This window comes from Amblyomma maculatum, chromosome 4, assembly GCF_055883805.1.
Source record: "Amblyomma maculatum isolate TAMU_Amacu chromosome 4, ASM5588380v1, whole genome shotgun sequence".
NCBI classification, from domain to species: domain Eukaryota; kingdom Metazoa; phylum Arthropoda; class Arachnida; order Ixodida; family Ixodidae; genus Amblyomma; species Amblyomma maculatum.
In genome coordinates, this window is record NC_139347.1 from 185,096,812 (window position 1) to 185,110,174 (window position 13,363).

At 47.0% G+C, this 13,363-nt stretch overlaps 1 pseudogene across 1 annotated transcript in view; it reads right to left on the bottom strand.

Annotated features, from left to right (window-relative positions):
- Positions 1-13,363, bottom strand: part of LOC146193820 (prestin-like) — a 170,623-nt pseudogene that overhangs the window by 17,204 nt on the left and 140,056 nt on the right. Inside the window, exons 13-15 of the transcript XR_014706868.1 lie at positions 12,520-12,626; positions 752-821; positions 167-276 (exon numbers count right to left, since the gene is read on the bottom strand). The product of XR_014706868.1 is annotated as a prestin-like (transcript). The remainder of the gene's footprint in view (positions 1-166; positions 277-751; positions 822-12,519; positions 12,627-13,363) is intronic.

Sequence of the window (13,363 nt, forward strand, 5' to 3'; positions counted from 1 at the left end):
TTTTCATAAAGAAAATAATCAGCTGCACGAAAACACTGAGCCACGCTATCTGGTTTACAGTTCTGGAATTCTACTAGAACTTGCACCACAAGCTCCATAACGTCTAACTATAGAAAAACAGCGCCAGAGCGCAACAACGGAAAGCTGAGTTTTTCTTGATGCTCACCTCACTCTGAACCCAATCTTATCACTGAGCTGGTTCTTGAAGTACTCGGCGTTGGCGAAGTGAACAGGCCCGCCAAAGTGAAATATCTTGATCATGGGAATCTCATTTACCTGGACACGGAATTAAAAGATCTGGATGTCAGAACATTTTGGGCAAGAATACTTTATACTAGTAAATTGATTGGGACTCTAAATGTTAAAAAAATCGAGTATATTTTGTTAAAAGACAAAGAATTGCTAGGCAGATGAGATTGCACCTATTGGAGTATCCAATAAAAATAACAACGTAGTAGCCCAAGAACGTTAACATTGTAGCAGCCCGCATGAACGTGAAAAAAATAACAGAAGACAATAATAAAGGCGTTGGGAAAAGCTCTCATGCCGGATGCGCAGCCGTTGACCGGCCGAGCTCTCTGCCTTCTCGATGTGTTCGGCACTCTGACAATAGACACCCCTCGTAACAATATCACTGATATGAAGCATACTGTCTTCCTTGAGTCCCACTTGATTTAAAACGAACTGAGCCTAAAATGTTCTTACTACCTAATATGCAATAATTGCCGGTATTTTAATCAGTAACTCTTACCTTTTCATACTTCTTAATGGGCACAAAGAACTCCGTATCAGCAACAGGACCGAGCAAGTACGTCTTTGGCCTGCATAAATAAAAAGAACTAAATTTTATTGAGCAGTTTCACTAACTCGGATCTAAACAGCAGTCACTGTTAACACATTATAGTGAAGAGACTGAAAGAACTGTAGTATTTTCTAGATTACTGCTCGTATATTTTCTCATCAGTATCAGGCTATTATTTGAATAAAAAATGCAGCAGCGCCTTTTCTCCTCGTTCAAAAAATGCACAACATGTGCAGCGTCTTGAAGCTTTTCTTCGTAGTCATTTAGTCGGCAACAAGTCCGCGATCCTGATTCATATTGCTCGAACTAATGTAATGTTTAGTTTGTTTGCTGCTGCCAACAGCTGCAGGAATACGGCCTAATCGTTTTGCGTGTCACGCGCATAATGATCTAAGCTACGTCACGAAGGTTTTGTTTATAAGGTTTAACGTCACAAAGCGACTCAGGCTATGAGAGATGCCGTAGTGGAGGACTCCAGAAATTTCGACCACCTGGGATTCTTTAACGTACAGTGCTCTGCAACTTTATCGAACCCCCGCCTGAAAAATTCTCCTGCCTCAATCGGAGACTCATTTGCGCTGCAACTGCGCAGAAAGTTTGCGCGTTGGTGTCCCCTTCTTTACGAGGTAAGTTTGACCATGGTGCTTACTTGGTTTGGCCGCGCGTGATGACAAACCAGAACCGTCTGCGGCGAGACTGGGGTGCAAAAGACGAAAACGTAAATTTTCCGCCAAAAGGCAGCAGTGGCACTATCTAACACCGTTACATGAATGTGCCATGCTTGCCTCGGCGCTTTTGAACCGCAGCGCTTTCCTCCAGCGACGCCAGATGACGCCACAGCTGAATTTTGCTAGAAACTCTTCGCTGGCGTTTTTTGCCTCTTAGTCTCGTCGCAGATGGTTCTGCTTTCTCACCATGCGCGGCCAAACCTCACTTACCTCGTGAAGAAGGGGACAACAAATCGCAAGCTTTCTGCGCGGTTTCAGCGCAAATGAGCCTCCGATTGAGGCGGGAGAAGTTTTCAAACGGGAGTTCGATAAAGTTGCAGAACACTGTACACTAATATCGCACAGCCCACGGGCGCCTTGTTTTTCGCCTCCATCGAAAAGCGGCCGCCGAGGTCGAGATTCAATCCCGCACCCTTAGGAACAGTAGTCAAGCGCCGCAACCACTGCGTCCCCCCGGCGGGCTGTGTGTTCTGTTTGTGCATGATCAGAGCAGCTGGACATGCCTTTCTCATTTTCCTCGTTGGGCAAGATGCGCAGATATGTTTTGAGTGATAGTAAGCCACTGGAGTCTGTATGTACACTGTTCCAGGGTGTTCTAGTCACTTGTGAGGCTTTATATGAATGTTTATTCGCCAACGTTTAACTGAGCGCTGAAGAGATCAACTGGTATTCGCAGTTCGACACGCGACGAGCACGTCTTTTGTGGGCACAAATAAGCCCAATAAAGAGTTACTTTGAATGCAAAAATAGGCTCTCCATTTGTTGTCTTCGGCGTTGTCACCGCCATGTAGCACCTGGTGCAGGTCCTGCTTCGCACACCGGTCACCCCTAAACTCGCGACAAAATTACTGGACGTGTCGTACTGGGGAATGTTTCAGCAGCGCACCGAGTCGGCCGTCAACTTGAAGGCTAATTATTTGAACACCGGCTACTACCGCTGCCCACTCCACTCCGGAGGGAAGCTTCTTCATCCTCGATGACCCAGCCGGCAGCGTCGATTCCTGTTGTTACGCAGCAGCCCCGAGCGCCGCCCATTTCTCAACGCGTCAAAAGAGATGTCGAAGGTTGGCTTAATCAATACGAGAGAGTGGCAGCCTTAAACCACTGGGACGACGTTTTAAAGCTTCGGAATACCTTCACGCTTAATGGCACAGCCCGTACGTGGTATGAAAACCATGAGTCATCTCTAACGACCTAGGAGGCATTCCAGAAGCATTTGTTGAAGGCATTCCCCAGCGTCGTGAGGAAGAAAAGAGCCGCACGGGTTCTTCAGTTCAATGTCCAGCTATCCGAGTCCATCCTCGCTTACGTAGAAAAAATAGAATGCTTTTCTGTCAAGCCGACCCAGACAAGCTCGAAGAAAATAAGGTGCAGTTTCCAATTGGAGGCATCATAGATTCGCTTTTTGCCGGCCTCGCCAAGAACCCGCCGAAAACCATTGCCGAGATCATTCGAGAAGCGTCCACCATGAAAAGAACCTCGACTCCTGAGCCCGGCAATATAACAGCCCATATAAAGTCTCCCCTATCTACACCGATACAACGTCTCTGATCAAAGACAACCTGCGGCATATCATTCGCGAAGGCGTCTGAGAACTCCGCTGGCTGCTGCAGTCATCCAAACGGCCACAGGTAGCGGCGTTCACGGACAACGTCTGCAAGGTGTAACAGGCGTTGGACTCCCATACGTTGGGGGCAATGGATGAGCTACGCCGCCACGTTGCTAGCACACCACCACGAGGACAGACGCCAAGCCGTCGCCGTTTCCAGCCTGCCCCTGAACGCCACCAATTGGCCTCCGCTCGTCTATTCATGAGCGACTCCAAAGCCCCGAGAAGGGAACTTGAAAAAACCGCCCACTATGCTTCCATTGCGGTGAAGCCGGCCGCATTCAACGCCACGACCCGTACAGACGTATCAGCCTTCGCAGTTTCGCATTCGATGCCCCACGACCTCGCATGAGCGAACGACTAGAAGAAACCGACAACCACTTGCGCAGAGGACATGTGTCGTCAAGCAGTCTTTCCCGCTAACATTCGCCGTTCATCGCACGTTCGCGTCGCCAAGCCACAGCTACGTGCGACGAAGGTCCTCTGGTCTTCATAGGGGGAAGCTCAAGACATCAACCATTGGAGGTCAGGTTGCTGCACGTCGAACTAACAAAGACCCTCCGTCCAAAGGCCCGTCATCGACGAGTGATCACGGTGCAACGTTTACACCGCCGCTACACATGACGACAATATCGACGATTACGCGATCATACTCTAAACTAACACCACCGCGTAGCGAAATGACAACGGTGTGCCCTGGCAGTGACCTTAGTACACAACAGTGCCGAGACCGGACACCAAGGCCAAGGCGCATTGCGAGCTAAGACGCGAACAAGTGACCTTGGAGTTGCTCTCGACAGCCGCACAATCACACCGGAGTTGACTACTAAGTCATCAGTGGACAATTTGCCTCCCAGCTCAAGAAAGTAACGACAACATGAGATGTGCCGTTGATTTGTACCTCTGGTAGCAACCGTATTACTCTATCGGTCTAGCACTTTTTCTACAAAGCCACTTGAAAAGGCACTTGACAATGGGAACTCTGCCGGCTCTGTGTTTAGAGGCTTATCCAAAGCTTTCGACTCCCTTAATCACGCCATTCGTTTTTTTAAACTCGAAGCGATTGGCATTGCAGCGCTCGTCCTTGTTTTCCTGGAAGCGCAAGCGTTTGAGTATCAACCTTTATTGTTACTTTTTAGTTACTTCGTGCATAGAAATTAGAGTGCCATAGTTACTGGCACTTACTCAAATGTAACAATAAAGACACCCCGCAAGATTTCATCTGAGGGCAGCTTGTCTTTTGAATTTACATAATGACCTGCCTGTCTTACATCCATAAATTGCACAAGCCGAAGCTTTGAAAAATACATCATATTACTAGTTAGCAACCCAGGTAGCACTGAATGTGGGGCCCCAGTGGGTCCGATGTAGGCAAATGGGGCTGGGGCAACCATCATAAAACCTGCATCGGTCCCCGATGGGGCAAATGTGGGCAAGCCCCATTTGGGCTTGCCCCTGCTCCGCCTGCATGGGTCCCATAGCGGCGTTTCTTGGGCTAATGCAGAGCACATTCCTGCATCCAGACCACAAGGGTCCCTTGCCGGATATTTGAGGGCAATCCAACCTAAATGTGGGCTTTTTGTGGGAAAGCCCTCATAGATCCGAAGTGAGGCCGCCCCCATTAAATCTTTGTGGGACCAACATCGGCCGTAGTGGGGCAAGAAAACAGACATACCCACATGCTGCCCAAATCGGCCCCTTGTAGGTTACTTGAGGGCAGGTGAAATATGAATAAGGGCTCAATTTGGGCAAGCCCTCGTGAAGCCCAAATGAGGCAGCCTTAGCTAAACCGCTTTAGGTCCCACATAGGCTGTAATGGGGCTGGAAGGCGGGCGTGCCCGCATGGTGCCAAAATGGGTCCTTTGTGGGGGCTTTGAAGGCCCGTGCAACAGCAGGTGGGCGCTAGGTTCAAAAACAACGTCCAGCCCAATTGGGGCTGCCCACATAAAACTGCTTTATATCCCACATGGGCCGTAATAGGGCTGGAAGGCGGGAGGGCCCGCATGATACCAAAATTGGTCCCTTGTGGGGAATTTGAAGGCACGTGCAATAGCAAGTGGGCTTTAGGTTCAAAACCAACACCCAGCCCAATTGGGGCTGCCCACACAAAACCGCTGTAGGTCCCACATCGGCCGTAATGGGGCTAGAAGGCGTGCGTGCAATTGCGTAATCATTGTTTCCAACTTTTATTTGCATTAGATGTTGCCCTAAATTACTGTTATAGATGATTTGTATAACAGTTGTGGCCACGTTTAGTTGATTAGAAATTTACATGGCTTTAGTTCTCGCGCTCGTGCAAATTGCGCTACATATACTAAAACAAACTGATTGCTAACTGCTGCCTATTATGTGGTTGCTTTGGACAGCCTGCAACTCGCAGTACAATATTACTGTTCAGAACACACATCTCCATAGCCTGAACAAGATAGTCATTTCGGCTAGATGAATGTTAAGAATTATTGTAAAATTTAATATTGTGGCTGTTTAGAAAGTGCAGACATGTATAAAGTAATTACTTAATTATGTGCACAAATATTGATTGGGAAAACTTGGACTAGGGCTTTCCATCAATTTCCTACGTCGGACCCCTATGAGAATAATGTGGGCAAGCCCAAGTGCGGCTAGCGCTATAGAACCCGCATTGGTCCTATGTCATTTTCTGAGGGGCTAACTGAAATAAAAAAAAATGTTCCTCCAAAGCGGCTGCCCAAATCGGTCCAAAGTAGGACCATCGCGGGGAGTTGGCGGGATGTGCCCTTTTAACAATGCCGGAAAAATGTGGGCAGCCCCGCTAGGGCTGCCTGCATCGGCCCCTAGTGGGGCCAATTGGGGCTTTGTCGACAGCCCTCTTCGGGCCTACGTCGGCCCCTCTTGCAGCACCCACATTGAGCCCACCGGGGCTGTCCTGCATGCCTACATCGGGCCCACCGGGGCCCACCCTTCATAGCCCACTTTGTGCTACCTGGGAAACTTAACTATAACCTCGCTAACGTTCGGGCTTGATGCCATCTAAGTCGTCTACAAGTCAATCATACTAAGACAAAACTTATGTTATTTACTTCGCGCCCGTAATTGCCTAATCCGATCTCTTCCGTTTCAATAATCGCCACACAGTTCCTCCCAACGATTCTTGCACATATTAGGAAATGTAGTGTTTCGTCATCATTTATATCGCATAAAAAATTGCTCATGGCATTCGAGTTCTGGTCAAATCCCGTCCATTCTTTTCTGAATCTACGTTTACGTCATTGTATCATGCAGTCGTTCACTCCCATATTAACTATGGCATACTCTAATTGGGCAGCACTTACCAAACTCAATTGTCATCGTTACAATCTTTACAATACCTAGCTATTAGAATTTCGACATTCAGTGCACACAACGCTAACACGACGCGCCTATTGCATGATAATCATATCGACCCGGCGCATTCGTTGTCGTCGCTTTGGGCTTTGGCGAAAGCCCAAAGCGACGACGAGGAATGCCACGGCTGCGAAGTGACCACAATGCTTGACGCCATATTGCCACATCTGGACGACGATAGTCAGCACGATGATGCTCACGCCTTTCTACACCTCGCCGAAGAGGCCTGTCAGCTAGCCAGGCTGCGAATTTAGAACCAGCAACGCCGAGATGCCCAACGATACAAACTCCGATACCGTGATGCTCGGTACGCAACTGGAGACCGTGTGTGGGTTTGGTTTCCGATACGCCGACGGGGCCTCAGCGAGAAACTCCTCTGCCAATACTTCGGACCGTACAAGGCGCTACGACCAGTTGGGGACCTTAATTACGAAGTCGTTCCGGATGGCTTCCAAAAGTCTCGGCGTTCCGCGCTCCCTTAGGTGGTTTCATATGTGTAATTCAGAACGTGACATATCAGGCATATTATGCTTTGCCTTGCGAAATTGTTCTTTCACTCTTTGTATATTCTTTTTTTTTCTTTATTCTTATATGCGCTTTCACCTGGTGTAGTGAGATTTTGTTATTATCACGACATTTCTTGGAAACTTGTGTGGATTTATTCTTTTATTGCTTACAGTGCTGTTGTATATATCTTTTAATACACTTTCGTCAATGCTGCATTTGTTTTGAACACTTTGATGTTTGTGTGCGGAAGGTCCCATTTCAGTCCTAGACAAAGGCACCTCCTTGTAGACACTTACCTATTCTATGTATTAAGTTCATGAAAAAAGAAGTCAAGTAATATTTCTCTCCCTCTCTCTCCATCGGGGTGATGCACTGAAAGAGTTACAGTAAATGGACGTAATTATAACTTGCCATCTTCGTGGTCTTATGGCAGTGCTCAGGTTATGTTATTTTGGGTGTAAAGTCTGAGTGAACATTGGGCGATTATCGAACATTAGCTAAAGCTTTCCAACCTTTGGAAGGAGAAAGCCATGCCTGCTACGACGACTTTAATGTATCATGTCGCTATAAACCTACTTGTAGAAGAGTTAACCGCACCACCCTGGGCAGTCTGCGTCCTCTGCCTGGGTACTGGAGACATCGGAACTTCAGAAAGCGTCGTGGAGGGAAACAACCAGCTGCTACTAGGTCGATGGCAGGGCCTCGAGATAGGCATCGCCCATTTCAGCAATGGACAAGCTCAGGTGTTCGTAACGAACTTCACTGAAGGACACCGTCATCTCAACAAAGGCAAGAGGACTACGTTTCTCGACGATTTAACAGACTACTGAGATGTATTCGCCCTCCCGACACAATCTGACAAATTACACCTGACGGAAGTCATCAGCCTTCGTCTGAAAGCAACCCATCTTTACTACTGAGCAGAAAAGACCAGATTCGAAGTCTTCTTGAGGGCTACAGCGAGTGCTTCTCGGCAATTTCGAAGGTGCGACAAACATCATTTGCCAAGTGCTGTACTGTCACTGACGATCTCGCCGGCCTCTTCCCCAAATGTCCTGCCGTGTATCGCCACGAGAACGCCAGGCCATCCGCGAGCATGCCGATCAAACACTTCGAGATGACGTAATCCAGCCGTCGAGGAGTTCCTGGGTGGCACGAGTTGTTCAGGTGAAGGATAAAGGTTGCACACTTCGTTTCTACGTTGATTACCGCCACTTGTATAGCATAACAAAAGGGGATGTCTACCCCCTCCCCTGCATCGACGACCCACTGGAGCGGCTCAGCCACGCTAGGTACTCCTCATCGATGGACTTGAGAACGGCTACTGAAAAATTCAGGACGACGAAAGAGAACTCAAAAAGAACGCATTCATCATATAGATGGCCTGTTTGATTTCAAAGAAATGCCCTTTGGCCTCTGCTCCGCACCAGCGACGATCCAGCGAGCAATGGATGCCGTACTGGCAGGACTGAAGTGGCAATTGTCTGGTATACTTAGATGACGTCGCTGTCTTTTTTGTAAGTTCGAAGACCATCTGAAAAGGCAGTCAAGTCATCAGGGCTAACACTGAAACACGAGAAGTGCGACTGCAGAGTTTCTACAGGCTGCTGACACGAAAGTTGTGCGCAGGCTTCTTGGACTGGTACGTATTACCGATGATTTGTCAGTAAACTTTCGTACATGATCGAACTTTTGACCCCAATTACAAAGGCGGACGTGCACTTTAAAAGGGAAGCGCCGCAAGCTGAAGGTTTCAGTGAACAGCGCCATCTACAGTCCCCTCCTGTCCTCATCCACTTTGATGGAAACGCCGAGACTGAAATATACACCGGTGCAAGCGGGGCTGGGAGCTCTTCTCATCAAAAGAAAAAAGAAGTTGACGGACAGGAAAAAGCTATTGCGTAGGCTAGCCGACCCTTATCGAAAACATAAGCAAATTATTTGACAGCCAAGAAAGAATGCCTCGCCATCGCCTGGGTCACGTCAATATTTCGCCTCTACTTGCACGGACGACCGTTCAGGGTTGTGAGCGATCATGATGCTCTTCGCTGGCTCGTCAATTTGAGTGATCCCTCCAGCCAACTTATTCTATACACCCGTCGTCGTCTGGAATTCGAGCTCACTGTGGACTACAAGGCTTGTCACAAGCATTCCGACGCATACTGTTTATCGCGAGCTCCCGTTGAAGCGCCGACGAAAGACGACGACGATGCCATCTTGGGATCGGTAGGTTATCTATCATACAGTAAAATCGACATTATCAATTATATTGTATCACCTACAATGAATTCTGGCCAGTCCTCCACTGTGGGTGTGTGTCATATATAACGAAGGAGAAGAAAAAGAAAAACAAGGTAAGCGCCAGCAGCTTCGTACAACAGCTTCGTGTACGACTGTGACTAAGCCTATTCGATACCTGGTACACAAAACAACATGCTCTGTTCAGACTTGAGCTGTCGTTCTTCGTCTTTATAACGGCGTTCTCTTTTTGACAAACTTTTCACCCAACACGACCATAGACCTTGTAGTGTCTAAAAACCTCAAAGGTGAAATTCTGTACGCGCTACACGATGAGCTGACGGCAGGGCATCTTGAGCTAACATGCACGTTACACCAAATTCAAGAAAGGTATTATTGGCCAAGGCCAGCTGCCGACGTTGTACATTGCAATAATACCTGTCATGCGTGTCAGCGATGAAAAACAGTCTCCATGAGACCTTCTGGGCTGGTGAACACCATACACTGAGTGCTTTCACCAAATAGGGATGGATCTCATTGTCCTCTTCCAAACTTCATCAACGGTAACAAGTGAATCATCGTGGTCACTGATTATGTGACTCGCTGCTCCGAAGCAAAAGCCCTGCCTAACGGTACCACAAAGGAAGTTGCTAAGTTTTTGTTGAACGTATCCTCCTGCTACACGGCGCTCCTGACGTGCTCATCAATGACAAGGGAACAGCATTTACGGGTGAGCTCACGCAAGTCTTATTGAACTAAAATCAGACAAGCCATAGGAGGACAACTGCCTATACCATTCGCAGACCAAATGAACTTATGGAGCGTCCTGAGAAAGCGATTTCGTGATTGCCATGTAAGTGGACGTCAGACATAATAAATGGGACAAAATCTTGCCATTCTTAATCTCCGCCTACAACAGCGCCACCAAGGAGATATCCAGGGTGACCCCCTTCCATTTTGTGCATGTCAGGGAGCCTACAACAAGGCTCGAATCAATGCTGCCGCATGTGTCAAAAGAGCTGAACTTGACGCTGCCTCCTACATTCACCTTGCAGAGGAAGCCCGACGACTCGGCCGGTTTCGCGTTAAAGATCAAGAACACACCGACGCCGACGCTACAACGTGGAATATAAAAACGGGAAACCGAGTTTGGGTTTGGATGCCGATTCGCCGCGGCGGAGAGAGTGAGAAGCTGTTACGCCGAATTCGGTCCATACAAAGTCCTTTAAAGCGTCGAAAACTGGGCTACAAAGTATTCCCAAACGGCGCGACATTGTCTCAGTCGCACCACGTGCAACCAAAATCGTACAAGTTGTGCGCCTGAAGCCCTGATTCGCGCGCTAAAGGCCCGTGATGCCTGCTCTCTAAAGCTTTGTTCACCTTCTCCGTTTCTGTTTATTTTGCAATTGTCAAGGCGATGATTTTTAATGGGAGAGTATAATCACACGAAAAGTTGTAATGTTTATTTTATTTGTTGCTACCAACAGCCGCAAACATGCAGCATTAACATTTCACTTGTAACGCGCAGAATGATCTAGGCAATGACATGAAGGTTTGTTTTGCATGTGCATGCTCAAAACCACCAGACACGGCTTTATCACTGTCCTCGTAGCGCAAGATGTGCTGAGGTGTATCTCGAATGACTGTAGCAACTCACGCCTGTTTCCACAGTGTTTCCGGTTGTTATAGTCCCTTTTGGGGACTTTGTCTGGATGTTCCTCTGCAGAGTTTAAATTAAACCCTGACGAGCGCAGTGAGCTTTAGCAGTTCGACGACCGACGAGCATGCTTGCTGTTATCGCCGCTGCCATATGCTGCTCAGTATTTTGCGGGGGGAAGTCAGCCCATGATTCACCAATATTAGGAATGTGAACATTCCACTGCTCCACTCAGCTATATTCTAGCCGCACTGCACACATATGGGCTTTACATTGGCCCGGTTTCATGTTAGTTTTTTCGGTATTTAAAAACCACGCACTATCACGCGCTACTAATCTGAAATCGAGTTTCTGAAGGACAAGTTCAGAAAAAAAAAATTATATTCTTTTAGATAACCTCATAATAGACGTTATCTAAAGGAGCCCAAAAGAAGAACCATGTTAGCATTCATTTTGATGCAGCACATAAAATGCCCTGTTGCTTTTATTAATCCTTTTCATAGACAACCTAGATATAATTTAAAAATAACCATAGAAATGGCTAGAAACGGCTAGACTAAGATATTTTTATCTCTACCCTTGTTTCGTTACGTACATTACAATATCCGCGCACACCGCTTCTGCTCCTGTGATACACTTGCCGCCTTAGTACATTTCTAAAGAATGTGACATCCCTGAGCGGTTTCAAACTTTCAGATGACTGCGAGTTGGAGGTTGACTGCGCAGTGCCTGGTAGAATGATGCCAGGAGATCATTCTCTCAATGCGTGTTTTCAGCCCATCACTCTTGTTTCATACTTTCTGAACTTATCACAGCGAGGTACGTCCTAAATAACGAATTATTTTTAAAATCCTCACTGCGTTGCGCCTTGAGCTTTGTGCGCACGAAGTTTGTAGACCTTAAATACTGCAATTTGGAATTGAGCTTGTCTTTAACCCTTATTAAAAATGTGCTCAGTGTGTAACAATCGAATAAAACATGAACACGAAGAGCTCTGTGGATACACACATGGTTAGACCTTGCATCCTTAGAAAATGATTCTGCCTTTGGTCTTTCACATGTGTCAAAAATTAGGCATGGTTGCATTTAACGGCAGTAGTACTTGCCAATGTCGTAAATACCCTAAAGAGGCGTACACACCAGATTATTCGCTGAATTAGTATGATGGAATGAAAGCTTGTATCTGATACAGTCTACTTGACTAGATTCAAGTTGTTCTCGTTTGCATACATGTGATCGTGCGAGGACTGTGGCCCGGATTCATTAAGTATGAGCGCGAGTGCAAATTGATACTTCTTCCGCACTCTGAGAAACACCAGAGGAAGGAACCTTAGAGAAAGCTTTTTGGGATGTGAAAGCGAACAGATTATTGGCTTCTGAGTCGCCTAAAGTGAAAGGTGAGAAAGAGTGCTGCAGAAGGCTCACTTTTCGATCAAGCAGCGCGATTCAGCCTACATAAATGTAAAAAGAAAACAGTTCTCTTCGCCTTTTTCAGAAACATGCAGGGCGCCACAACACCGCCTCATTTGACATGATCCTTAAGCATATGCAACACAAGAACAAATTTGCGAGGCCGCCGCCTGCTGGGCCCGTTGATGCTTTTTAACACACTCACCGCTGCACCTTGTAGATCAGTGTGAGCAGGGAAAAGCCAACGCCACATGCCAGGCCGGTGATGATGTCGAACACAACAGTGGCACCGAAGGACACAATCCACACTTGCTGCAAGGAAGGGAATAATTTTAGAAACACTACCATTTTTTTTTTGCCTTAGGTGTGCGCTGTTGCATACAACACCCCTTCTTCAAAGCATTTATTTCTGGCATTCAAAGTTGTAGCAGGTCATGCGCCTCATGAAATTATAGACTAGGAAGTCGGATTTTAAAGACAAATCAAAAGGTGTAGCTCTTTTAGCCGTAGTTATATGCATCATAGGTTCTAATTTATCGTCTGTTCGTTATCTGTAATTCTGAAAACCCTGGGTTTAACGATCATCATAAGCATCACCAGAATTACTATGAACGCTTCAGCACAATGACCGTTCCCCAAAGCATTCTTATATCTGCAAGGTTTTGAGCCCTGGCCTTGCTAGAAAAAGCTGTACAAGGGGCGCGCGATATACTGTGTGCAGCAACAACGCTCAGGCTTTCGCATTTTTCCACTGCAGATTCGGCAGTGCTCTCGGAATAATTTGTTCAATTGTTGAAAATTCAGGCTCTTGTCCCGTGTTAAAGCCGATAATATGTTGTTAAAAGATATCTTGAATTTCTATAATTCCTTTCTTGCCGCAACAGATTGATGGTCTCCTTCCTTACTCGTTCTTGTTTTCTATCAAAGTCTAGGCTAATTCGATACCTCGTCTGCCAACATGTCACATTTGCTAGGACCTCCAAATCGTGCACGAAGCCAGAGGTGGTTTACAGTACGGAGCCTATTCATGTCTTTTACTGGGGTCCTTC